We start from the raw sequence: 22,087 nt of genomic DNA, 5'->3' as shown, positions 1-22,087 counted from the left end.
CCTGTCCTTTTTTTCCCCTAAGGGAAGTCTTTCCGCTCACGGGATTGGAATGACTCCTTACCCTTTCCCTTAAAACCCACATCCTTTCGTCTTTCCCTCTCCTTCATGAAGAAGCAACCATCGGTTGCGAAAGATAGTAATTTTGTGTGTGTGTCTGTATGTTTTGTTCATGTGCCTGTCTGCCGGCGCTTTCCCGCTTGGTAAGTCTTGGAATCTTTGTTTTTAATATATTTTTTCCATGTGGAAGTTTCTTTCTATTTTATGTACATCATCATTAATTTGAACCCAACAATTATTGTCTCTGTTGCATTTCGAAATCTTATCTAGCGTCTTACTTTCCCGTTCTGTTTGTACAAGAAGTTTCACTTTGTATTCATCTTCCATTTTTCCGTAATCTACCATACATTTTATCGTGCCTAATTATACTCAATAATACGTAATTTACTTCCAAACCATAACCTAAAATTTTCAACACTTTCAACATAACCGCTTTAAATATGTCTGCTTGTGACTGTGTATGTGCGGTTGGATATGTGTGTGTGTGTGTGTGTGTGCGAGTGTACACCTGTCCTTTTTTTCCCCTAAGGGAAGTCTTTCCGCTCCCGGGATGGGAATGACTCCTTACCCTCTCCCTTAAAACCCACATCCTTTCGTCTTTCCCTCTCCTTCCTGAAGAAGCAACCATCGGTTGCGAAAGCTAGTAATTCTGTGTGTGTGTTTGTGTGTTTTGTTCATATGCGTGTCTGCCTGCGCTTTCCCGCTTGGTAAGTCTTGGAATCTTTGTTTTTAATATAGTTCTCCCATGTGGAAGATTCTTTCTATTTTATTTACATCATCATTAATTTGATCCCAACAATTATTGTCTCTGTTGCATTTCGAAATCTACTCTATCGTCTTACTTTCTCTTCTCATTTGTACAAGAAGTTTCACTTTGTATTCATATTCCATGTTTCTGTACTCTATCATACATTTAATCCTGCCTAATTATACTCAATAATACGTAATCTACTTCCAAACCATAACCTAAAATTTTCAACACTTTCAACATAACCGCTTTAAATATGTCTGCTTGTGTCTGTGTATGTGCGAATGGATATGTGTGTGTGTGCGAGTGTACACCTGTCCTTTTTTTCCCCTAAGGGAAGTCTTTCCGCTCCCGGGATGGGAATGACTCCTTACCCTCTCCCTTAAAACCCACATCCTTTCGTCTTTCCCTCTCCTTCCTGAAGAAGCAATTATCAGTTGCGAAAGTTAGTAATTCTGTGTGTGTGTTTGTGTGTTTTGCTCATGTGCCTGTCTGCCGGCGCTTTCCCGCTTGGTAAGTCTTGGAATCTTTGTTTTTAATATATTTTTCCCATGTGGAAGTTTCTTTCTATTTTATTTACATCATCATTAATTTGAAACCAACAATTATTGTCTCTGTTGCATTTCGAAATCTTCTCTATCGTCTTACTTTCTCTTTTCGTTTGTACAAGAAGTTTCACTTTGTATTCATCTTCCATTTTTCCGTAATCTACCATACATTTTATCCTGCCTAATTATACTTAATAATACGTAATTTACATCCAAACCATAACCTAATATTTTCAACGCTTTCAACTTAACTGCTTTAAATATGTCTGCTTCTGTCTGTGTATGTGCGGATGGATATGTGAGTGTGTGTGTGTGTGTGTGTGTGTGTGTGTGTGTGTGCGAGTGTACACCTGTCCTTTTTTTCCCCTAAGGGAAGTCTTTCTGCTCCCGGAATTGGAATGACTCCTTACCCTCTCCCTTAAAACCCTCATCCTTTCGTCTCTCCCTCACCTTCCTGAAGAAGCAACCATCGGTTGCGAAAGCTAGTACTTCTGTTTGTGTGTTTTGTTCGTGAGCCTGTCTACCGGCACTTTCCCGCTTGGTAAGTCTTGGAATCTTTGTTTTTAGTATATTTTTCCCATGTGGAAGTTTCTTTCTATTTTATTTACATCATCATTAATTTGAACCCAACAATTATTGTCTGTGTTGCATTTCGAAATCTTCTCTATCATCTTACTTTCTCTTTTCGTTTGTACAAGAAGTTTCACTATGAATTCATCTTCCATTTTTCCGTAATCTACCATACATTTTATACTGCCTAAATATACTCAATAATACGTAATTGACAACCAAACCATAACCTAAAATTTTCAACACTTTCAACATAACCGCTTTAAATATGACTGCTTGTTTCTGTGTATGTGCCGATGGATATGTGTGTGTGTGTATGTGTGTGCGAGTGTACACCTGTCCTTTTTTTCCCCTAAGGGAAGTCTTTCCACTCCCGGGATTGGAATGACTCCTTACCCTCTCCCTTAAAACCCACATTCTTTCGTCTTTCCCTCTCCTTCCTGAAGAAGCAACCATCATTTGTGAAAGCTAGTAATTCTGTGTGTGTGTTTTGTTCATGTGCCTGTCTGCCGGCGCTTTTCCGCTTGGTAAGTCTTGGAATCTTTGTTTTTAATATATTTTTCCCAGTGTGGAAGTATCTTTCTATTTTATTTACATCATCATTTATTTGATCCCAACAATTATTGTCTCTGTTGCATTTCGAAATCTTCTCTATCGTCTTACTTTCTCTTTTCGTTTGTACAAGAAGTTTCACTTTGTATTCATCTTCCATTATTCCGTAATCTACCATACATTTTATGCTGCCTAATTATACTCAATAATACGTAATTTACTTCCAAACCATAAACTAAAATTATCAACGCTTTCAACATAACCGCTTTAAATATGTCTGCTTGTGTCTGTGTATGTGCGAATGGATATGTGTGTGTGTGTGTGTGTGCGAGTGTACACCTGTCCCTTTTTTCCCCTTAGGGAAGCCTTTCTGTTCCCGGGATTGGAATGACTCCTTACCCTCTCCCTTAAAACCCACATCCTTTCGTCTTCCCCTCTCCTTCCTGAAGAAGCAACCATCGGTTGCGAAAGCTAGTAATTCTGTGTGTGTTTTGTGAGTTTCGTTCATGTGTCTGTCTGCTGGCGCTTTTCCGCTTGGTAAGTCTTGTAATCTTTGTTTTTAATATATTTTTCCCATGTGGAAGTTTCTTCCTATTTTATGTACATCATCATTAATTTGAACCCAACAATTATTGTCTGTGTTGCATTTCGAAATCTTCTCTAGCGTCTTACTTTCTCTTTTTGTTTGTACAAGATGTTTACTTTGTATTCATCTTCCATTTTTCCGTAATCTACCATACATTTTATCCTGCCTGTTTATACTCAATAATACGTATTTTATTTCCAAACCATAACCTAAAATTTTCAACCCTTTCAACATAACCGCTTTAAATATGACTGCTTGTGTCTGTGTATGTGCCGATGGATATGTGTGTGTGTGTGTATGTGTGTGCGAGTGTACACCTGTCCTTTTTTTCCCCTAAGGGAAGTCTTTCCGCTCCCGGGATTGGAATGACCCCTTACCCTCTCCCTTAAAACCCACATCCTTTCGTCTTTCCCTCTCCTTCCTGAAGAAGCAACCATCGGTTGCGAAAGCTAGTAATTCTGTGTGTGTGTTTGTGTGTTTTGTTCATGTGCCTGTCTGCCGGCGCTATCCCGCTTGGTAAGTCTTGGAATCATTGTTTTTAATATATTTTTCCCATCTGGAAGTTTCTTTCTATTTTATGTACATCATTATTAATTTGAACCCAACAATTATTGTCTCTGTTGCATTTCGAAATCTTCTCTAGCGTCTTACTTTCTCTTTTTGTTTGTACAAGAAGTTTCACTTTGTATTCATATTCCATTTTTCCGTTACCTACCATACATTTTATCCTGCCTAATTATACTCAATAATACATAATTTACTTCCAAACTATAACCTAAAATTTTCAATGCTTTCAACATAAGCGCTTTAAATATGTCTGCTTGTGTCTGTGTATATAGGGATGGATATGTGTGTGTGTGTGTGTGTGTGTGTGTGTGTGTGCCAGTGTACACCTGTCCTTTTTTTTCCCTAAAGGAAGTCTTTCCGCTCCCGGGATTGGAATGACTCCTTACCCTCTCCCTTAAAACCCACATCCTTTCCTCTTTCACTCTCCTTCCTGAAGAAGCAACCATCGGTTGCGAAAGCTAGTAATTCTGTGTGTGTGTTTGTGTGTTTTGTTCATGTGCCTGTCTGCCGGCGCTTTCCTGCTTGATAAGTCTTGGAATCTTTGTTTTTAATATATTTTTCCCATGTGGAAGTTTCTTTCTATTATATGTACATCATCATTAATTTGAACCCAACAATTATTGTCTCTGTTGCATTTCGAAATCTTCTCTATCGTCTTACTTTCTCTTTCCGTTTGTACAAGAAGTTTCACTTTGTATTCATCTTCCATTTTTCTGTAATCTACCATAAATTTTATCCTGCCTAATTATACTCAATAATACGTAATTTACTTCCAAACAATAACCTAAAATTTTCTACGCTTTCAACATAACCGCTTTAAATATGTCTGCTTGTGTCTGTGTATGTGCGGATGGATATGTGTGCGTGTGTGGGTGTGCGAGTGTACTCCTGTCCTTTTTTTCCCCTAAGGGAAGCCTTTCCGCTCCCGGGATTGGAATGACTCCTTACCCTCTCCCTAAAAACCCACATCCTTTCATCTTTCCCGCTCCTTCCTGAAGAAGCAACCATCGGTTGTGAAAGCTAGTAATTCTGTGTGTGTGTTTTGTTCATGTGCCTGTCTGCCGGCGGTTTTCCGCTTGGTAAGTCTTGGAATCTTTGTTTTTAATATATTTTTCCCCGTGTGGAAGTTTCTTTCTATTTTATTTACATTATCATTTATTTGAACCCAACAATTATTGTCTCTGTTGCATTTCGAAATCTTCTCTATCGTCTTACTTTCTCTTTTCGTTTGTACAAGAAGTTTCACTTTGTATTCATCTTCCATTTTTCCGTAATCTACCATACATTTTATCCTGCCTAATTATACTCAATAATACGTAATTTACTTCCAAACCATAAACTAAAATTATCAACGCTTTCAACATAACCGCTTTAAATATGTCTGCTTGTGTCTGTGTATGTGCGAATGGATATGTGTGTGTGTGTGTGTGTGTGTGTGTGTGTGTGTGTGCGAGTGTACACCTGTCCTTTTTTTCCCCTAAGGGAAGTCTTTCCGTTCCCGGGATTGGAATGACTCCTTACCCTCTCCCTAAAAACCCACATCCTTTCATCTTTCCCTCTCCTTCCTGAAGAAGCAACCATCGGTTGTGAAAGCTAGTAATTCTGTGTGTGTGTTTTGTTCATGTGCCTGTCTGCCGGCGCTTTTCCGCTTGGTAAGTCTTGGAATCTTTGTTTTTAATATATTTTTCCCCGTGTGGAAGTTTCTTTCTATTTTATTTACATTATCATTTATTTGAACCCAACAATTATTGTCTCTGTTGCATTTCGAAATCTTCTCTATCGTCTTACTTTCTCTTTTCGTTTGTACAAGAAGTTTCACTTTGTATTCATCTTCCATTTTTCCGTAATCTACCATACATTTTATCCTGCCTAATTATACTCAATAATACGTAATTTACTTCCAAACCATAAATTAAAATTATCAACGCTTTCAACATAACCGCTTTAAATATGACTGCTTGTGTCTGTGTATGTGCCGATGGATATGTGTGTGTGTGTATGTGTGTGCGAGTGTACACCTGTCCTTTTTTTCCCCTAAGGGAAGTCTTTCCGCTCCCGAAATTGGAATGACTCCTTACCCTCTCCCTTAAAACCCACATCCTTTCGTCTTTCCCTCTCCTTCCTGAAGAAGCAACCATCGGTTGCAAAAGCTAGTAATTTTGAGTGTGTGTTTGTGTGTTTTGTTCATGTGCCTGTCTGCCGGCGCATTGCCGCTTGGTAAGTCTTGGAATCTTTGTTTTTAATATATTTTTCCCATGTGGAAGTTTCTTTCTATTTTATTTAAATCATCATTAATTTGATCCCAACAATTATTGTCTCTGTTGCATTTCGAAATCTTCTCTAGCGTCTTACTTTCTTTTTTCGTTTGTACAAGAAGTTTCACTTTGTATTCATCTTCCATGTTTCTGTAATCTACCATACATTTTATTATGCCTAATTATACTCAATAATACGTAATTTACTTCCAAACCATAACATAAATTTTCAACGCTTTCAACATAACCGCTTTAAATATGTCTGCTGGTGTCTGTGTATGTGTGGATGGATATGTGTGTGTGTGTGTGTGTGCGCGAGTGTACACCTGTACTTTTTTTCCCCTAAGGGAAGTCTTCCCGCTCCCGGGATTGGAATGACTCCTTACTCCCTCCCTTAAAACACACATCCTTTCGTCTTTCCCTCTCCTTCCTGAAGAAGCAACCATCGGTTGCGTAAGCTAGTAATTCTGTGTGTGTGTTTGTGTGTTTTGTTCATGTGCCTGTCTGCCGGCGCTTTTCCGCTTGGTAAGTCTTGGAATCTTTGTTTTTAATATATTTTTCCCCGTGTGGAAGTTTCTTTCTATTTTATTTACATCATCATTAATTTGAACCCAACAACTATCGTCTCTGTTGCATTTCGAAATCTTCTCTATCGTCTTACTTTCTCTTTTCGTTTGTACAAGAAGTTTCACTTTGTATTCACTTCCATTTTTCCGTAATCTACCATACATTTTATCCTGCCTAATTATACTCAATAATACGTAATTTACTTCCAAACCATAAACTAAAATTATCAACGCTTTCAACATAACCGCTTTAAATATGTCTGCTTGTGTCTGTGTATGTGCGAATGGATATGTGTGTGTGTGTGTGTGTGTGTGTGTGTGTGTGTGTGTGTGTGTGTGTGCGAGTGTACACCTGTCCTTTTTTTCCCCTAAGGGAAGTCTTTCCGTTCCCGGGATTGGAATGACTCCTTACTCTCTCCCTTAAAACCCACATCCTTTCGTCTTCCCCTCTCCTTCCTGAAGAAGCAACCATCGGTTGCGAAAGCTAGTAATTCTGTGTTTGTGTTTGTGAGTCTCGTTCATGTGTCTGTCTGTTATCGCTTTTCCGCTTGGTAAGTCTTGGAATCTTTGTTTTTTATATATTTTTCCCATGTGGAAGTTTCTTTCTTTTTTATGTACATCATCATTAATTTGAACCCAACAATTATTGTCTGTGTTGCATTTGGAAATATTCTCTAGCGCCTTACTTTCTCGTTCTGTTTGCTCAAGAAGATTCACTTTGTATTCATCTTTCATTTTTCCGTAATCTACTATACATTTTATCCTGCCTAATTATACTCAATAATACGTAATTTACTTCAAAACCATAACCTAAAATTTTCAACACTTTCAACATAACCGCTTTAAATATGTCTGCTTGTGCCTGTGTATGTGCGGATGGATATATGGGTGTGTGTGTGTGCGAGTGTACACCTGTCCTTTTTTTTCCCTAAGGGAAGTCTTTCTGCTCCCGGGATTGGAATGACTCCTTACCCTCTCCCTTAAAACCCACATCCTTTCGTCTTTCTCTCTTACCTGAAGAAGCAACCATCGGTTGCGAAAGCTAGTAATTCTGTGTGTGTGTTTTGTTGATATGCGTGTCTGCCTGCGCTTTCCCGCTTGTTAAGTCTTGGAATCTTTGTTTTTAATATAGTCTTCCCATGTGGAAGTTTCTTTCTATTTTATTTACATCATGATTAATTTGATCCCAACGATTATTGTCTCTGTTGCATTTCGAAATCTTCTCTATCGTCTTACTTTCTGTTTCCGTTTGTACAAGAAGTTTCACTTTGTATTCATCTTCCATTTTTCCATAATCTACCATACATTTTATCCTGCCTAATTATACTCAATAATACGTAAGTTACATCCAAACTATAACCTAAAACTTTCAACGCATTCAACATATCCGCTTTGAATATGTCTGCTTGTGTCTGTGTATGTGCGAATGGATATATGTGTGTGTGTGTGTGTATGAGTGTACACCTGTCCTTTTTTTCCCCTAAGGGGAGTCTTTCCGCTCACGGGATTGGAATGACTCCTTACCCTTTCCCTTAAAACCCACATCCTTTCGTCTTTCCCTCTCCTTCCTGAAGAAGCAACCATCGGTTGCGAAAGATAGTAATTCTGTGTGTGTGTTTGTATGTTTTGTTCATATGCCTGTCTGCCGGCGCTTTCCCGCTTGGTAAGTCTTGGAATCTTTGTTTTTACTATATTTTTTCCATGTATTAGTTTCTTTCTATTTTATGTACATCATCATTAATTTGAACCCAACAATTATTGTCTCCGTTGCATTTCGAAATCTTCTCTAGCGTCTTACTTTCCCGTTCTGTTTGTACAAGAAGTTTCACTTTGTACTCATCTTCCATTTTTCCGTAATCTACCATACATTTTATCGTGCCTAATTATACTCAATAATACGTAATTTACTTCCAAACCATAACCTAAAATTTTCAACACTTTCAACATAACCGCTTTAAATATGTCTGCTTGTGCCTGTGTATGTGCGGTTGGATATGTGTGTGTGTGTGTGTGTGTGCGAGTGTACACCTGTCCTTTTTTTCCCCTAAGGGAAGTCTTTCCGCTCCCGGGATTGGAATGACTCCTTACCCTCTCCCTTAAAACCCACATCCTTTCGTCTTTCCCTCTCCTTCCTGAAGAAGCAACCATCGGTTGCGAAAGCTAGTAATTCTGTGTGTGTGTTTGTGTGTTTTGTTCATATGCGTGTCTGCCTGCGCTTTCCCGCTTGGTAAGTCTTGGAATCTTTGTTTTTAATATAGGTCTCCCATGTGGAAGTTTCTTTCTATTTTATTTACATCATCATTAATTTGATCCCAACAAATATTGTCTGTGTTGCATTTCGAAATCTTCTCTATCGTCTTACTTTCTCTTTTCATATGTACAAGAAGTTTCACTTTGTATTCATATTCCTTGTTTCTGTACTCTATCATACATTTAATCCTGCCTAATTATACTCAATAATACGTAATTTACTTCCAAACCATAACCTAAAATTTTCAACACTTTCAACATAACCGCTTTAAATATGTCTGCTTGTGTCTGTGTATGTGCGAATGTATATGTGTGTGTGTGCGAGTGTACACCTGTCCTTTTTTTCCCCTAAGGGAAGTCTTTCCGCTCCCGGGATTGGAATGACTCCTTACCCTCTCCCTTAAAACCCACATCCTTTCGTCTTTACCTCTCCTTCCTGAAGAAGCAATTATCGGTTGCGAAAGTTAGTAATTCTGTGTGTGTGTTTGTGTGTTTTGCTCATGTGCCTGTCTGCCGGCGCTTTCAAGCTTGGTAAGTCTTGGAATCTTTGTTTTTAATATATTTTTCCCATGTGGAAGTTTCTTTCTATTTCATTTACATCATCATTAATTTGAACCCAACAATTATTGTCTCTGTTGCATTTCGAAATCTTCTCTATCGTCTTACTTTCTCTTTTCGTTTGTACAAGAAATTTCACTTTGTATTCATCTTCCATTTTTCCGTAATCTACCATACATTTTATCCTGCCTAATTATACTCAATAATACGTAATTTACATCCAAACCATAACCTAAAATTTTCAACGCTTTAACATAACTGCTTTAAATATGTCTGCTTGTGTCTGTGTATGTGCGGATGGATATGTGATTGTGTGTGTGTGTGTGTGTGTGTGTGTGCGAGTGTACACCTGTCCTTTTTTTCCCCTAAGGGAAGTCTTTCCGCTCCCGGGATTGGAATGACTCCGGACCCTCTCCCTTAAAACCCTCATCCTTTCGTCTTTCCCTCTCCTTCCTGAAGAAGCAACCATCGGTTGCGAAAGCTAGTACTTCTGTTTGTGTGTTTTGTTCGTGTGCCTGTCTACCGGCACTTTCCCGCTTGGTAAGTCTTGGAATCTTTGTTTTTAGTATATTTTTCCCATGTGGAAGTTTCTTTCTATTTTATTTACATCATCATTAATTTGAACCCAACAGTTTTTGTCTCTGTTGCATTTCGAAATCTTCTCTATCGTCTTACTTTCTCTTTTCGTTTGTACAAGAAGTTTCACTATGTATTCATCTTCCATTTTTCCGTAATCTACCATACATTTTTTCCTGCCTAAATATACTCAATAATACGTAATTGACAACCAAACCATAACCTAAAATTTTCAACACTTTCAACATAACCGCTTTAAATATGTCTGCTTGAGTCTGTGTATGTGCAGATGGATATGTGTGTGTGTGTGTGTGTGTGTGTGTATGTGTGCGAGTGTACATCTGTCCTTTTTTTCTCCTAAGAGAAGTCTTTCCACTCCCGGAATTGGAATGACTCCTTACCCTCTCCCTTAAAACCCACATCCTTTCGTCTTTCCCTCTCCTTCCTGAAGAAGAAACCATCGGTTGCAAAAGCTAGTAATTGTGTGTGTGTGTTATTGTGTTTTGTTCATGTGCCTGTCTGCCGGTGCTTTCAAGCTTGGTAAGTCTTGGAATCTTTGTTTTTAATATATTTTTCCCATGTGGAAGTTTCTTTCTATTTTAGTTACATCATCATTAATTTGAACCCAACAGTTATTGTCTCTGTTGAATTTTGAAATCTTCTCTATCGTCTTACTTTCTCTTTTCGTTTGTACAAGAAGTTTCACTTTGTATTCATCTTCCATTTTTCCGTAATCTACCATACATTTTATCCTGCCTGTTTATACTCAATAATACGTAATTTATTTCCAAACCATAACCTAAAATTTTCAACCCTTTCAACATAACCGCTTTAAATATGACTGCTTGTGTCTGTGTATGTGCCGATGGATATGTGTGTGTGTGTATGTGTGTGCGAGTGTACACCTGTCCTTTTTTTCCCCTAAGGGACGTCTTTCCGCTCCCGGGATTGGAATGACTCCTTACCCTCTCCCTTAAAACCCACATCCTTTCGTCTTTCTCTCTCCTTCCTGAAGAAGCAACCATCGGTTGCGAAAGCTAGTAATTCTGTGTGTGTGTTTGTGTGTTTTGTTCATGTGCCTGTCTGCCGGCGCTTTCCCGCTTGGTAAGTCTTGGAATCTTTGTTTTTAATATATTTTTCCCATCTGGAAGTTTCTTTCTATTTTATGTACATCATCATTAATTTGAACACAACAATTATTGTCTCTGTTGCATTTCGAAATCTTCTCGATCGTCTTACTTTCTCTTTTCGTTTGTACAAGAAGTTTCACTTTGTATTCATCTTCCATTTTTCCGTAATCTACCATACATTTTATCCTGCCTAATTATACTCAATAATACGTAATTTACACCCAAACCATAACCTAAAATTTTCAACGCTTTTAACATAACCGCTTTAAATATGTCTGCTTGTGTCTGTGTATGTGCGGATGGATATGTGTGTGTGTGTGTGTGAGTGTACACCTGTCCATTTTTTCCCCTAAGGGAAGACTTTCCACTCCCGGGATTGGAATGACTCCTTACCCTCTCCCTTAAAACCCACATCCTTTTGTCTTTCCTTCTCCTTCCTGAAAAAGCTAGTAATTCTGTGTGTGTGTTTGTGTGTTTTGCTCATGTGCCTGTCTGCCGGCGCTTTCCCGCTTGGTAAGTCTTGGAATCTTTGTTTTTAATATATTTTTCCCATGTGGAAGTTTCTTTCTATTTTATTTACATCATCATTAATTTGAACCCAATAGTTATTGTCTCTGTTGCATTTCGAAATCTTCTCTATCGTCTTACTTTCTCTTTTCGTTTGTACAAGAAGTTTCACTTTGTATTCATCTTCCATTTTTCCGTAATCTACCATACATTTTATCCTGCCTAATTATACTCAATAATACGTAATTTACTTCCAAACCATAACCTAAAATTGTCAACGCTTTCAACATAACCGCTTTAAATATGTCTGCTTGTGTCTTTGTATGTGTAGATGGATATGTGTGTGTGTGTGTGTGTGTGTGTATGTGTGCGAGTGTACATCTGTCCTTTTTTTCTCCTAAGAGAAGTCTTTCCACTCCCGGAATTGGAATGACTCCTTACCCTCTCCCTTAAAACCCACATCCTTTCGTCTTTCCCTCTCCTTCCTGAAGAAGAAACCATCGGTTGCAAAAGCTAGTAATTCTGTGTGTGTGTTTTTGTGTTTTGTTCATGTGCCTGTCTGCCTGCGCTTTCAAGCTTGGTAAGTCTTGGAATCTTTGTTTTTAATATATTTTTCCCATGTGGAAGTTCCTTTCTATTTTATTTACATCATCATTAATTTGAACCCAACAATCATTCTCTCTGTTGTATTTCGAAATCTTCTCTTTCGTCTTACTTTCTCTTTTCGTTTGTACAAGAAGTTTCACTTTGTATTCATCTTCCATTTTTTCGTAATCTGTCATTCATTTTATCCTGCCTAATTATACTCAATAATACGTAATTTACTTCCAAACCATAACCTAAAATTATCAGCGCTCTCAACATAACCGCTTTAAATATGTCTGCTTGTGTCTGTGTATGTGCGGATGGATATGTGTGTGTGTGTGTGCGTGTGCGAGTGTACACCTGTCCTTTTTTTTCCCCTAAGGGAAGTCTTACTGCTCCCGTGATTGGAATGACTCCTTTCCCTCTCCCTTAAAACCCACATCCTTTCATTTTTCCCTCTCCTTCCTGAAGAAGCAACCATTGGTTGCGAAAGCTAGTAATTCTGTGTGTGTGTTTGTGTGTTTTGTTCATGTGCCTGTCTGCCGGCGCTTTCCCGCTTGGTAAGTCTTGGAATCTTTCTTTATAACAGTGAAGTAATGTATATGAATCGTGAAATGTGGTCATGTGTTTGTTATTTACAGCAGGGTCATCTGGTGGTATGGCCACAATGCAGATTCTACATTCAAAGGGTTTTAGGAACAGATGTTACACCACATGCACCTTACTGGAAACTGATGTTTGGAATTTGAGAAAAAGTCTTGTTTTGGTATCTCCTTTATGTGGTGTATATTTTTAAAATTCTTATTCCAGTTGTCACTAAAAATAATCAATGTGCTGCAAACATTGTGGTACACGTTTCCTCCCTCTCAACAGGGAGGATCTGTTTCAGGACTACTATGTTTTATCAATTATCGAGTGTGATTCTGTGATTCTGAACCAAAGTTCCGAGCATTCTGACTATTCGAGCTAATAGGAAAGACTTCTTGCTTCTGCTAGGTGCCTGTTTTGACTGTTACCTTTGACACATATATTCATAAAGTTCACAGTGGAGTAATGTATTTGAATCATGAAATGTGGTTAAATAGTTGTTTACATCAGCATCATCTGTTTGTATGGCCAGAAAGAAGATTCTCCATTCAATGTGTTTTTGGTGCAGATTCGACGCCACAAGCCCGTTTCTGAATAACGAATGTTCGGAATTTGATAAATCTTCTTGTCTTTGTATATCCTTCATTTGCTTTATTTTTTTACAAATCTTATTCCAATGGTCACTGAAAGTATTCAATGATACTGCATCAATTGTGGTACATGTTTCTTCCCTCTCAGCTGGGAGATTCTGTTTCATGACTGCTATGCTTGTTCTACCATCGAGTGTGATTTTGTTGGATGGGAACCACCGCTCCGAACATCGTGATTATTGGAGTTATTAGGAAAGACTTCATTGTTTTGCTAGGTGCTTGTTTTCATTGTTACCCTTGTCACTTACATTCATCAATTTCATAGTGGGTTAATATATTTGAATTGTGAAATATGGTTATGTGTTTGTTGTTAACATCAGGGCCATCTGGTTGTATGGTCAGAAAGCATATTCTCCATTCAATTGGTTTTTGGTGCACATTGGGCACCACATGCACCTTACTGAATAACGGCTCTTTGGAAATTTATAAATCTTCTTGTTTTGGTATCTCCTTCATTTGCTTTATATTTTTAAAAATCTTATTCCAATGGTCAAGGGAGATTCCGTTTCATGCCTTCTATGTTTGTTCTACCATCGAGTGTGATTTTGTTGGATGGGAACCACCACACCGAGCATTCTGACTATTGGAGTTATGAGGAAGGACTTCATTCTTTTGCTAAGTGCTTCTTTTGATTGTTACCCTTATCACTTATATTCATCAATTTCACAGTGAAGTAATGTATTTGAATCCTGAATCGTGGTGATGTGTTTGTTATTTACAGCTGGGTCATCTGGTTGTATGGCCACAAAGCAGATTCTCCATTCAATGGGTTTTTGTGCACATCAGACACCACATGCACCCTACTGAACACCAAACGTTCGGAATTTGATAAATCTTCTTGGTTAGATATCCCCTTCATTTGCTTTATATTTTCAAACATGTTATTCGAAATGTCACTAAAAATAATCAATGTGCTGCACAAATTGTGGTACATGTTTCTTCCCTCTCACCAGGGAGATTCCGTTTCATGACTGCTATTTATGATTAACCGAGTGTGATTTTGTTGGATGCGAACCACCACTCAGAGCAATCTGACTATTGGCGTTATAAGGAAGGACTTCATTCTTTTGCTAGGTGCTTCTTTTGATTGGTACCCATGTCACTTATATTCATAAATTTAACATTGAAGTAATGTATTTGAGTCGTGAAATGTGGTGATGTGTTTGTTATTTACAGCAGGGTCATCTGGTTGTATGGCTACAAAGCAGATTTTACATTCAAAGGGGCTTTAGGAGCAGATGTTACACCACATGCCCCTTACTGGAAACTGATGTTCGGAATTTGAGAAATATTCTTGTTTAGGTATCTCCTTCATTTGCTTTATATTTTTAAAAATCTTACTGCAATGGTCACTAAAAATATACAATGTGCTGCACAAAAGCTAGACTCCGTTTCATAACTGCTATGTTTGTTCTAGCATCGATTGTGATTTTGTATGATGGGAACCACCACTCTCAGCATTCTGACTATTGGAGTTATTAGGAAAGACTTCATTGTTTTGGTAGTTGCTTCTTTTGATTGTTACCTTTATCACTCATATTCACCAATTGCATTATGGATTAATGGATTTGAATCGTGAAATGTGGTCATGTGTTTGTACTTTACAGCAGGGTCATCTGGTTGTGGGGGCACAGAGCACACTGCACATTCAATGGTTTTTTGGTGCAGATTGTGCACCACATGCACCTTAGTGAATAACAAATGTTCTAATTTGATAAATCTTCTTGTTTAGGTATCTCCTTCATTTGCTTTATATTTTAAAAATGCTATTCCATGGTCACTAAACAGAATCTGGTTTGTGGCCATACACCCAGATGACCCTGCTGTAAATGACAAACACATCACAACATTTCATGATTCAAATACATTATTTCACTGTGAATATGATGAATATAAGTGATAAGGGTACCAATCAAAAGAAGCACCGAGCAAAAGAATGAAGTGCTTACTCTTAACTCCAATAGTCAACATGATCAGAGTGGTGGTTCCCATCCTACAAAATCACACTCGATGGAAGAACAAACACAGCAGTCATGAAGCGGAATCTCCCTGCTGAGAGGGAAGAAACACGTACCACAATTTGTGTAGCACATTGATTATTTTTAGTGACCATTGTAATAAGATGCTTAAAAAGGTAAAGCAAATGAATGAGAGACCTAAACTAGAAGATATTTCAAATTCCGAACATTCGTTATTCCGTAAGGGCATGTGGTGTCCAATCTGTACCAAAAACCCACTGAATGGAGAATCTGCTTTCTGGCCATACAAGCAGATGACGCTGATGTAAATAACAACTACTTAACCCCATTTCATGATTCAAATACATTACTCCTCTGTGAAATTGATGAATGTAAGTGATAAGGGTAACAAACAAAAGAAGCACCTAACAAAAGAAAGAGGTCTTTCTTATAACTCCGTTAGTCGGAATGCTTAGAGATGTGGTTCCCATCCAACAAAATCACACTCGATGGTTGAACAAACATAGCACTCATGAAACGGAGTGTCCCTGTTGAGAAGGAAGAAACATGTACCACTATTTGTGGAGCACATTTAATAATTTTAGTGACCAGGGAATAGCATTTTTTAAGATATAAAGCACATATAAGAGATACCTAAACAAGAAGATTTATCAAATTCCGAACATTAAGTATTCAGTAAGGTGCATGTGTTGTCCAATCATAACCAAAAACCCATTGAAGGGAGAATCTGGTTTCTGGCCATGCAACCAGATGACCCTGCTGTAAACAACAAACACAAAACCACATAACGATTTAAATATATTAACCCACTGTGAAATTGATGAATATAAGTGATGAGGGTAACAATGAAAACAAGTACCTTGCAAACAATGATGTCTTTCCTAATACCTCCAATACTCACGATGCTCGGAGTGGTGGTTGCCATCCTACAAAAACACACTCGGTGGTAGAACAAACATAGCAGTCATGAAACAGAATCTCCCAGCTGAGAGGGAAGAAACAAGTACCACAATTAGTGCAGCACATTTATTGTTTTTAGTGAACATTGTAATAACATTTTTTAAAAGATAAAGCAAATGAAGTAGATACATAAGAAGAAGATTTATCAAATTATGAACAGCCGTCATTCAGTAAGGAGCATGTGGTGTCTAATCTGCACCAAAAACCCATTGAATGGAGAATCTGCTTTGTGGCCATACAACCAGATGAACTTGCTGTAAATAACAAACACATCACAGTGATTCATGATTCAAATACATTACTTCACTGTGAAATTGATGAATATAAGTGATTAGGGTAACAATCAAAAAAGCACTTAGCAAAGGAAAGGAGTCCTTCCTTATAACTCCAATAGTCAAAATGCTCGGAGTGCTGGTTCCCATCCAAAAAAATCACACTCAATGGTTGAACAAACATAGCAGTCATGAAACGGAATCTCCATGCTGAGAGGGAAGAACCATATACCACAATTTGTGCAGCACATTGATTATATTTAGTGACCATTGCAGTAAGATTTAAAAAAATATAAAGCATGTGAAGGACATAATTAAACAAGAATATTTCTCAAATTCCGAACATCCGTTACCAGTAAGGTGCATGTAGTGTATTTGAACCATGAAATGTGGTTAAGAGTCTGTTCTTTACAGCAGGATCTCCATGTGGTATGGCCACAAGGCAGATTATACAATCAATGGGTTTTTGTGCATATGGGACCTCACATGCTCCTTACTGAAAGCGGATGTTCTGAACTTGAGAAATATTCTTGTTTAGGTATCTCCTTCATTCGCTTTACATTTTTAAAAATATTGTTGTACATGTTTCTTCCCTCTCAACAGGAAGATTAAGTTTCAAGACTGCTATTTTTGACCAACCGAATGTGATTTTGTTGGATGGGAACCACCACTCTGAGCATTCTCACTATTGGAGTTATAAAGAATGACTTCTTTCTTTTGCTAGGTGCTTCTTTTGATTGTTACCCTTATCACTTATATTCATCAATTTCACAGTGGAGTAATGTATTTGAATCGTGTAATGTGGCTAAGAGTTTGTTCTTTACAGCAGGGTCACTTGTGGTATGGCCACAAAGCAGATTATAAAATCAATGGGTTTTTGTGCAGATGGGACCCCACATGCACCTTACTGAAAACGGATGTTTGGAACTTGAGAAATATTCTTGTTTAGGTAACTCCTTCATTCGCTTTATATTTTAAAAAATCTTCCTGCAAATGTCACTAAAAGTAAACAATGTGCTGCACAAATTGTGGTACATGTTTCTCCCCTCTTAGCAGGGGGATTCCGTTCATGACTGCTATGTTTGTTCTTCCATCGAGTGTGGTTTTGTTGGATGGGAACCACCACTCCGAGCATTCTGACTATTGGAGTTATTAGGAAAGACTTCATTCTTTTTGCTAGGTGCTTCCTTTGTTTTTTAACCATATCACTTGTATTCACCAATTCCACTATGGATTAATGTAATTGAATCGTGAAATGAGCTTATGTCTTTGTTGTTTACAGCAGGGTCATCTGGTAGTATGGCCACAAAGCAGATTCTACATTCCATGTGTTTTTGGTGCAGATTGGACACCAGCTGCACCTTACTGAATAACAGCTGTTCGGAGTTTGATAAATCTTCTTGTTATGGTATCTCCTTAATTTGCTTTATATTTATAAATATCTTATTGCAATGGTCACTAAAAGTAATCAATGTGCTGCCCAAATTGTGGTACATGTTTCTTCGTTATCAGCAGGGAGATTCCATTTCATGAGTGCTATGTTTGTTCAACCATTAAGTGTGATTTTGTTGGATGGGACCCACCACTCCCAGCATTTTGACTATTGGAGTTATAAGGAAAGACTTCTTTCATTTGCTAGGTGTTTTTGTTTTTTATTGTTACCCTTATCACTTATATTTATCAATTTGACAGTGGAGTAAAGTATTTGAATCGTGTAATGTGGCTAAGAGTTTGTTCTTTACAGCAGGGTCACCTTGTGTTATGGCCACAAAGCTGTTTATACAATCAATGGGTTTTTGTGCAGATGGGACCCCATATGCACCTTACTGAAAGCGGATGTTAGGAATTTGACAAATATTCTTGTTTAGGTATCTCCTTCATTCACTTTATATTTTTAAATAATTACTTCAAATGTCACTAAAAATAAACAATGTACTGCACAAATTGTGGTACATGTTTCTTCTCTCTCAACAGGGAGACTCCGTCTCATGACTGCTATGTTTGTTCACCCATCGAGTGTGATTTTGTTGGATGGGAACAACCACTTCGAGCATTCTGACTATTGGACTTATTAGGAAAGACTTCATTGTTTTGCTAGGTGCTTCTTTTGATTGTTACCTTTTTCGCATATATTCACCAATTCCACAATGGATTAATGGATTTGAATCGTGAAATGTGGTCATCTTTTTTTTGTTAACAGCATTGTGGTCTGGTTGTATAGCTACAAAGCAGATTCCCCATTCAATGGTTTTTTGGTGCAGATTGGACACCACATGCACCTAAGTGAATAACAAATGTTCGGAATTTGATAAATCTTCTTGCTTGGGTATCTCCTTAATTTGCTTTATATTTTTAAAAAAATTATTCCATGGTCACTAAACATAATAAATGTGCTGCACAAATTGTGGTACATGTTTCTTCGTTATCAGCAGGGAGATTCCGTTTCATGAGTGCTATGTTTGTTAAACCATTAAGTGTGATTTTGTTGGATGGGAACCACCACTCTGACCAATCTGACTATTGGAGTTATAGGGAAGGACTTCATTCTTTTGCTAGGTGCTTCTTTTGGTTCTTACCCATATCACTTATATTCATCAATTTCACAGTGAAGTAATGTATTTGAATCGTGAATCGTTGTGATGTGTTTGTTATTTACAGCAGGGTCATCTGGCTGTATGGCCACAAAGCAGATTCTCCATTCAATGGGTTTTTTGTGCAGACTAGACACCACATGCACCTTACTGAATGACGGCTGTTCGGAGTTTGATAAATCTTCTGGTTTAGGTATCTCCTTCATTTGCTTTATATTTAAAAAAATGTTATTCCATGGTCACTGAAATTAGTCAATGTGCTGGACAAATTGTGGTACATTTATCTTCCCACTCAGCAGGGAGATTCCGTTTCATGAGTGCTATGTTTGTTCAACCATCGAGTGTGATTTTGCTGGATGGGAACCACCACTCCTAGCATTCTGACTATGGAGTTATGGTAAGACTTGTTTCTTTTGCTAGGTGCTTCTTTTGATTTTTACCATTAACACTTGTATTCATCAATTTCACGGTGGGGTAATGTATTTGAATCATTATATGTGGTTAGGTTGCTGTTGTTTAAATCAGCGTCATCTCATTGTACGGCCAGAAAGCAGATTCTCCATTCGATGTGTTTTTGGTGCAGATTGAACAACACATGTCCCTTACTGAATAATGAATGTTTGGAATTTGATAAATCTTCTTGTTTAGGTATCTCCTTCAGTTGCTTTATATTTTAAAAAATGTTATTCCGTGGTCACAGAAAATAATCAATGTGCTGCACAAACTGGAGTACATGGTTCTTCCCTCTCAGCAGGGAGATTCCGTTTCATGAGTGCTATGTTTGTTCGACCATTGAGTGTGATTTTGTTGGATGGGAACAACCACTCCGAGCTTTTTGACTATTGGATTTATAAAGAAAGACTTCTTTCTTTTGCTACGTGCTTGTTTTGATTGTTACCCTTATCACTTATATTCATCAATTTCACAGTGGAGTAATGTATTTGAATCGTGTAATGTGGCTAAGAGTTTGTTCTTTACAGCACGGTCACTTGTGGTATGGCCACAAAGCAGATTATAAAATCAATGGGTTTTTGTGCAGATGGGACCCCACATGCACCTTGCTGAAAACGGATGTTTGGAACTTGAGAAATATTCTTGTTTAGGTAACTCCTTCATTCGCTTTATATTTTAAAAAAAATTACTGCAAATGTCACTAAAAGTAAACAATGTGCTGCACAAATTGTGGTACATGTTTCTCCCCTCTCAGCAGGGGGATTCCGTTCATGACTGCTATGTTTGTTCTTCCATCGAGTGTGATTTTGTTGGATGGGAACCACCACTCCGAGCATTCTGACTATTGGAGTTATTAGGAAAGACTTCATTCTTTTTGCTAGGTGCTTCCTTTGTTTTTTAACCATATCACTTGTATTCACCAATTCCACTATGGATTAATGTAATTGAATCGTGAAATGAGCTTATGTCTTTGTTGTTTACAGCAGGGTCATCTGGTAGTATGGCCACAAAGCAGATTCTACATTCCATGTGTTTTTGGTGCAGATTGGACACCAGCTGCACCTTACTGAATAACAGCTGTTCGGAGTTTGATAAATCTTCTTGTTATGGTATCTCCTTAATTTGCTTTATATTTATAAATATCTTATTGCAATGGTCACTAAAAGTAATCAATGTGCTGCCCAAATTGTGGTACATGTTTCTTCGTTATCAGCAGGGAGATTCCATTTCGTGAGTGCTATGTTTGTTCAACCATTAAGTGTGATTTTGTTGGATGGGACCCACCACTCCCAGCATTTTGACTATTGGAGTTATAAGGAAAGACTTCTTTCATTTGCTAGGTGTTTTTGTTTTTTATTGTTACCCTTATCACTTATATTTATCAATTTGACAGTGGAGTAAAGTATTTGAATCGTGTAATGTGGCTAAGAGTTTGTTCTTTACAGCAGGGTCACCTTGTGTTATGGCCACAAAGCTCTTTATACAATCAATGGGTTTTTGTGCAGATGGGACCCCATATGCACCTTACTGACAGTGGATGTTAGGAATTTGACAAATATTCTTGTTTAGGTATCTCCTTCATTCACTTTATATTTTTAAATAATTACTTCAAATGTCACTAAAAATAAACAATGTACTGCACAAATTGTGGTACATGTTTCTTCTCTCTCAACAGGGAGACTCCGTCTCATGACTGCTATGTTTGTTCACCCATCGAGTGTGATTTTGTTGGATGGGAACAACCACTTCGAGCATTCTGACTATTGGACTTATTAGGAAAGACTTCATTGTTTTGCTAGGTGCTTCTTTTGATTGTTACCTTTTTCACATATATTCACCAATTCAACAATGGATTAATGGATTTGAATCGTGAAATGTGGTCTTCTTTTTTTTGTTAACAGCATTGTGGTCTGGTTGTATAGCTACAAAGCAGATTCCCCATTCAATGGTTTTTTGGTGCAGATTGGACACCACATGCAGCTAAGTGAATAACAAATGTTCAGAATTTGATAAATCTTCTTGCTTGGGTATCTCCTTAATTTGCTTTATATTTTTAAAAAAATTATTCCATGGTCACTAAACATAATAAATGTGCTGCACAAATTATGGTACATGTTTCTTCGTTATCAGCAGGGAGATTCCGTTTCATGAGTGCTATGTTTGTTAAACCATTAAGTGTGATTTTGTTGGATGGGAACCACCACTCTGACCAATCTGACTATTGGAGTTATAGGGAAGGACTTCATTCTTTTGCTAGGTGCTTCTTTTGGTTCTTACCCTTATCACCTATATTCATCAATTTCACAGTGAAGTAATGTATTTGAATCGTAAATCGTTGTGATGTGTTTGTTATTTACAGCAGGGTCATCTGGTTGTATGGCCACAAAGCAGATTCTTCATTCAATGGGTTTTTTGTGCAGACTAGACACCACATGCACCTTACTGAATGACGGCTGTTCGGAATTTGATAAATCTTCTGGTTTAGGTATCACCTTCATTTGCTTTATATTTAAAAAAATGTTATTCCATGGTCACTGAA

Source organism: Schistocerca gregaria, chromosome 4, assembly GCF_023897955.1.
Source record: "Schistocerca gregaria isolate iqSchGreg1 chromosome 4, iqSchGreg1.2, whole genome shotgun sequence".
Taxonomy (NCBI): Eukaryota; Metazoa; Arthropoda; class Insecta; order Orthoptera; family Acrididae; genus Schistocerca; species Schistocerca gregaria.
Note: the sequence above shows the minus strand (reverse complement) of the source record.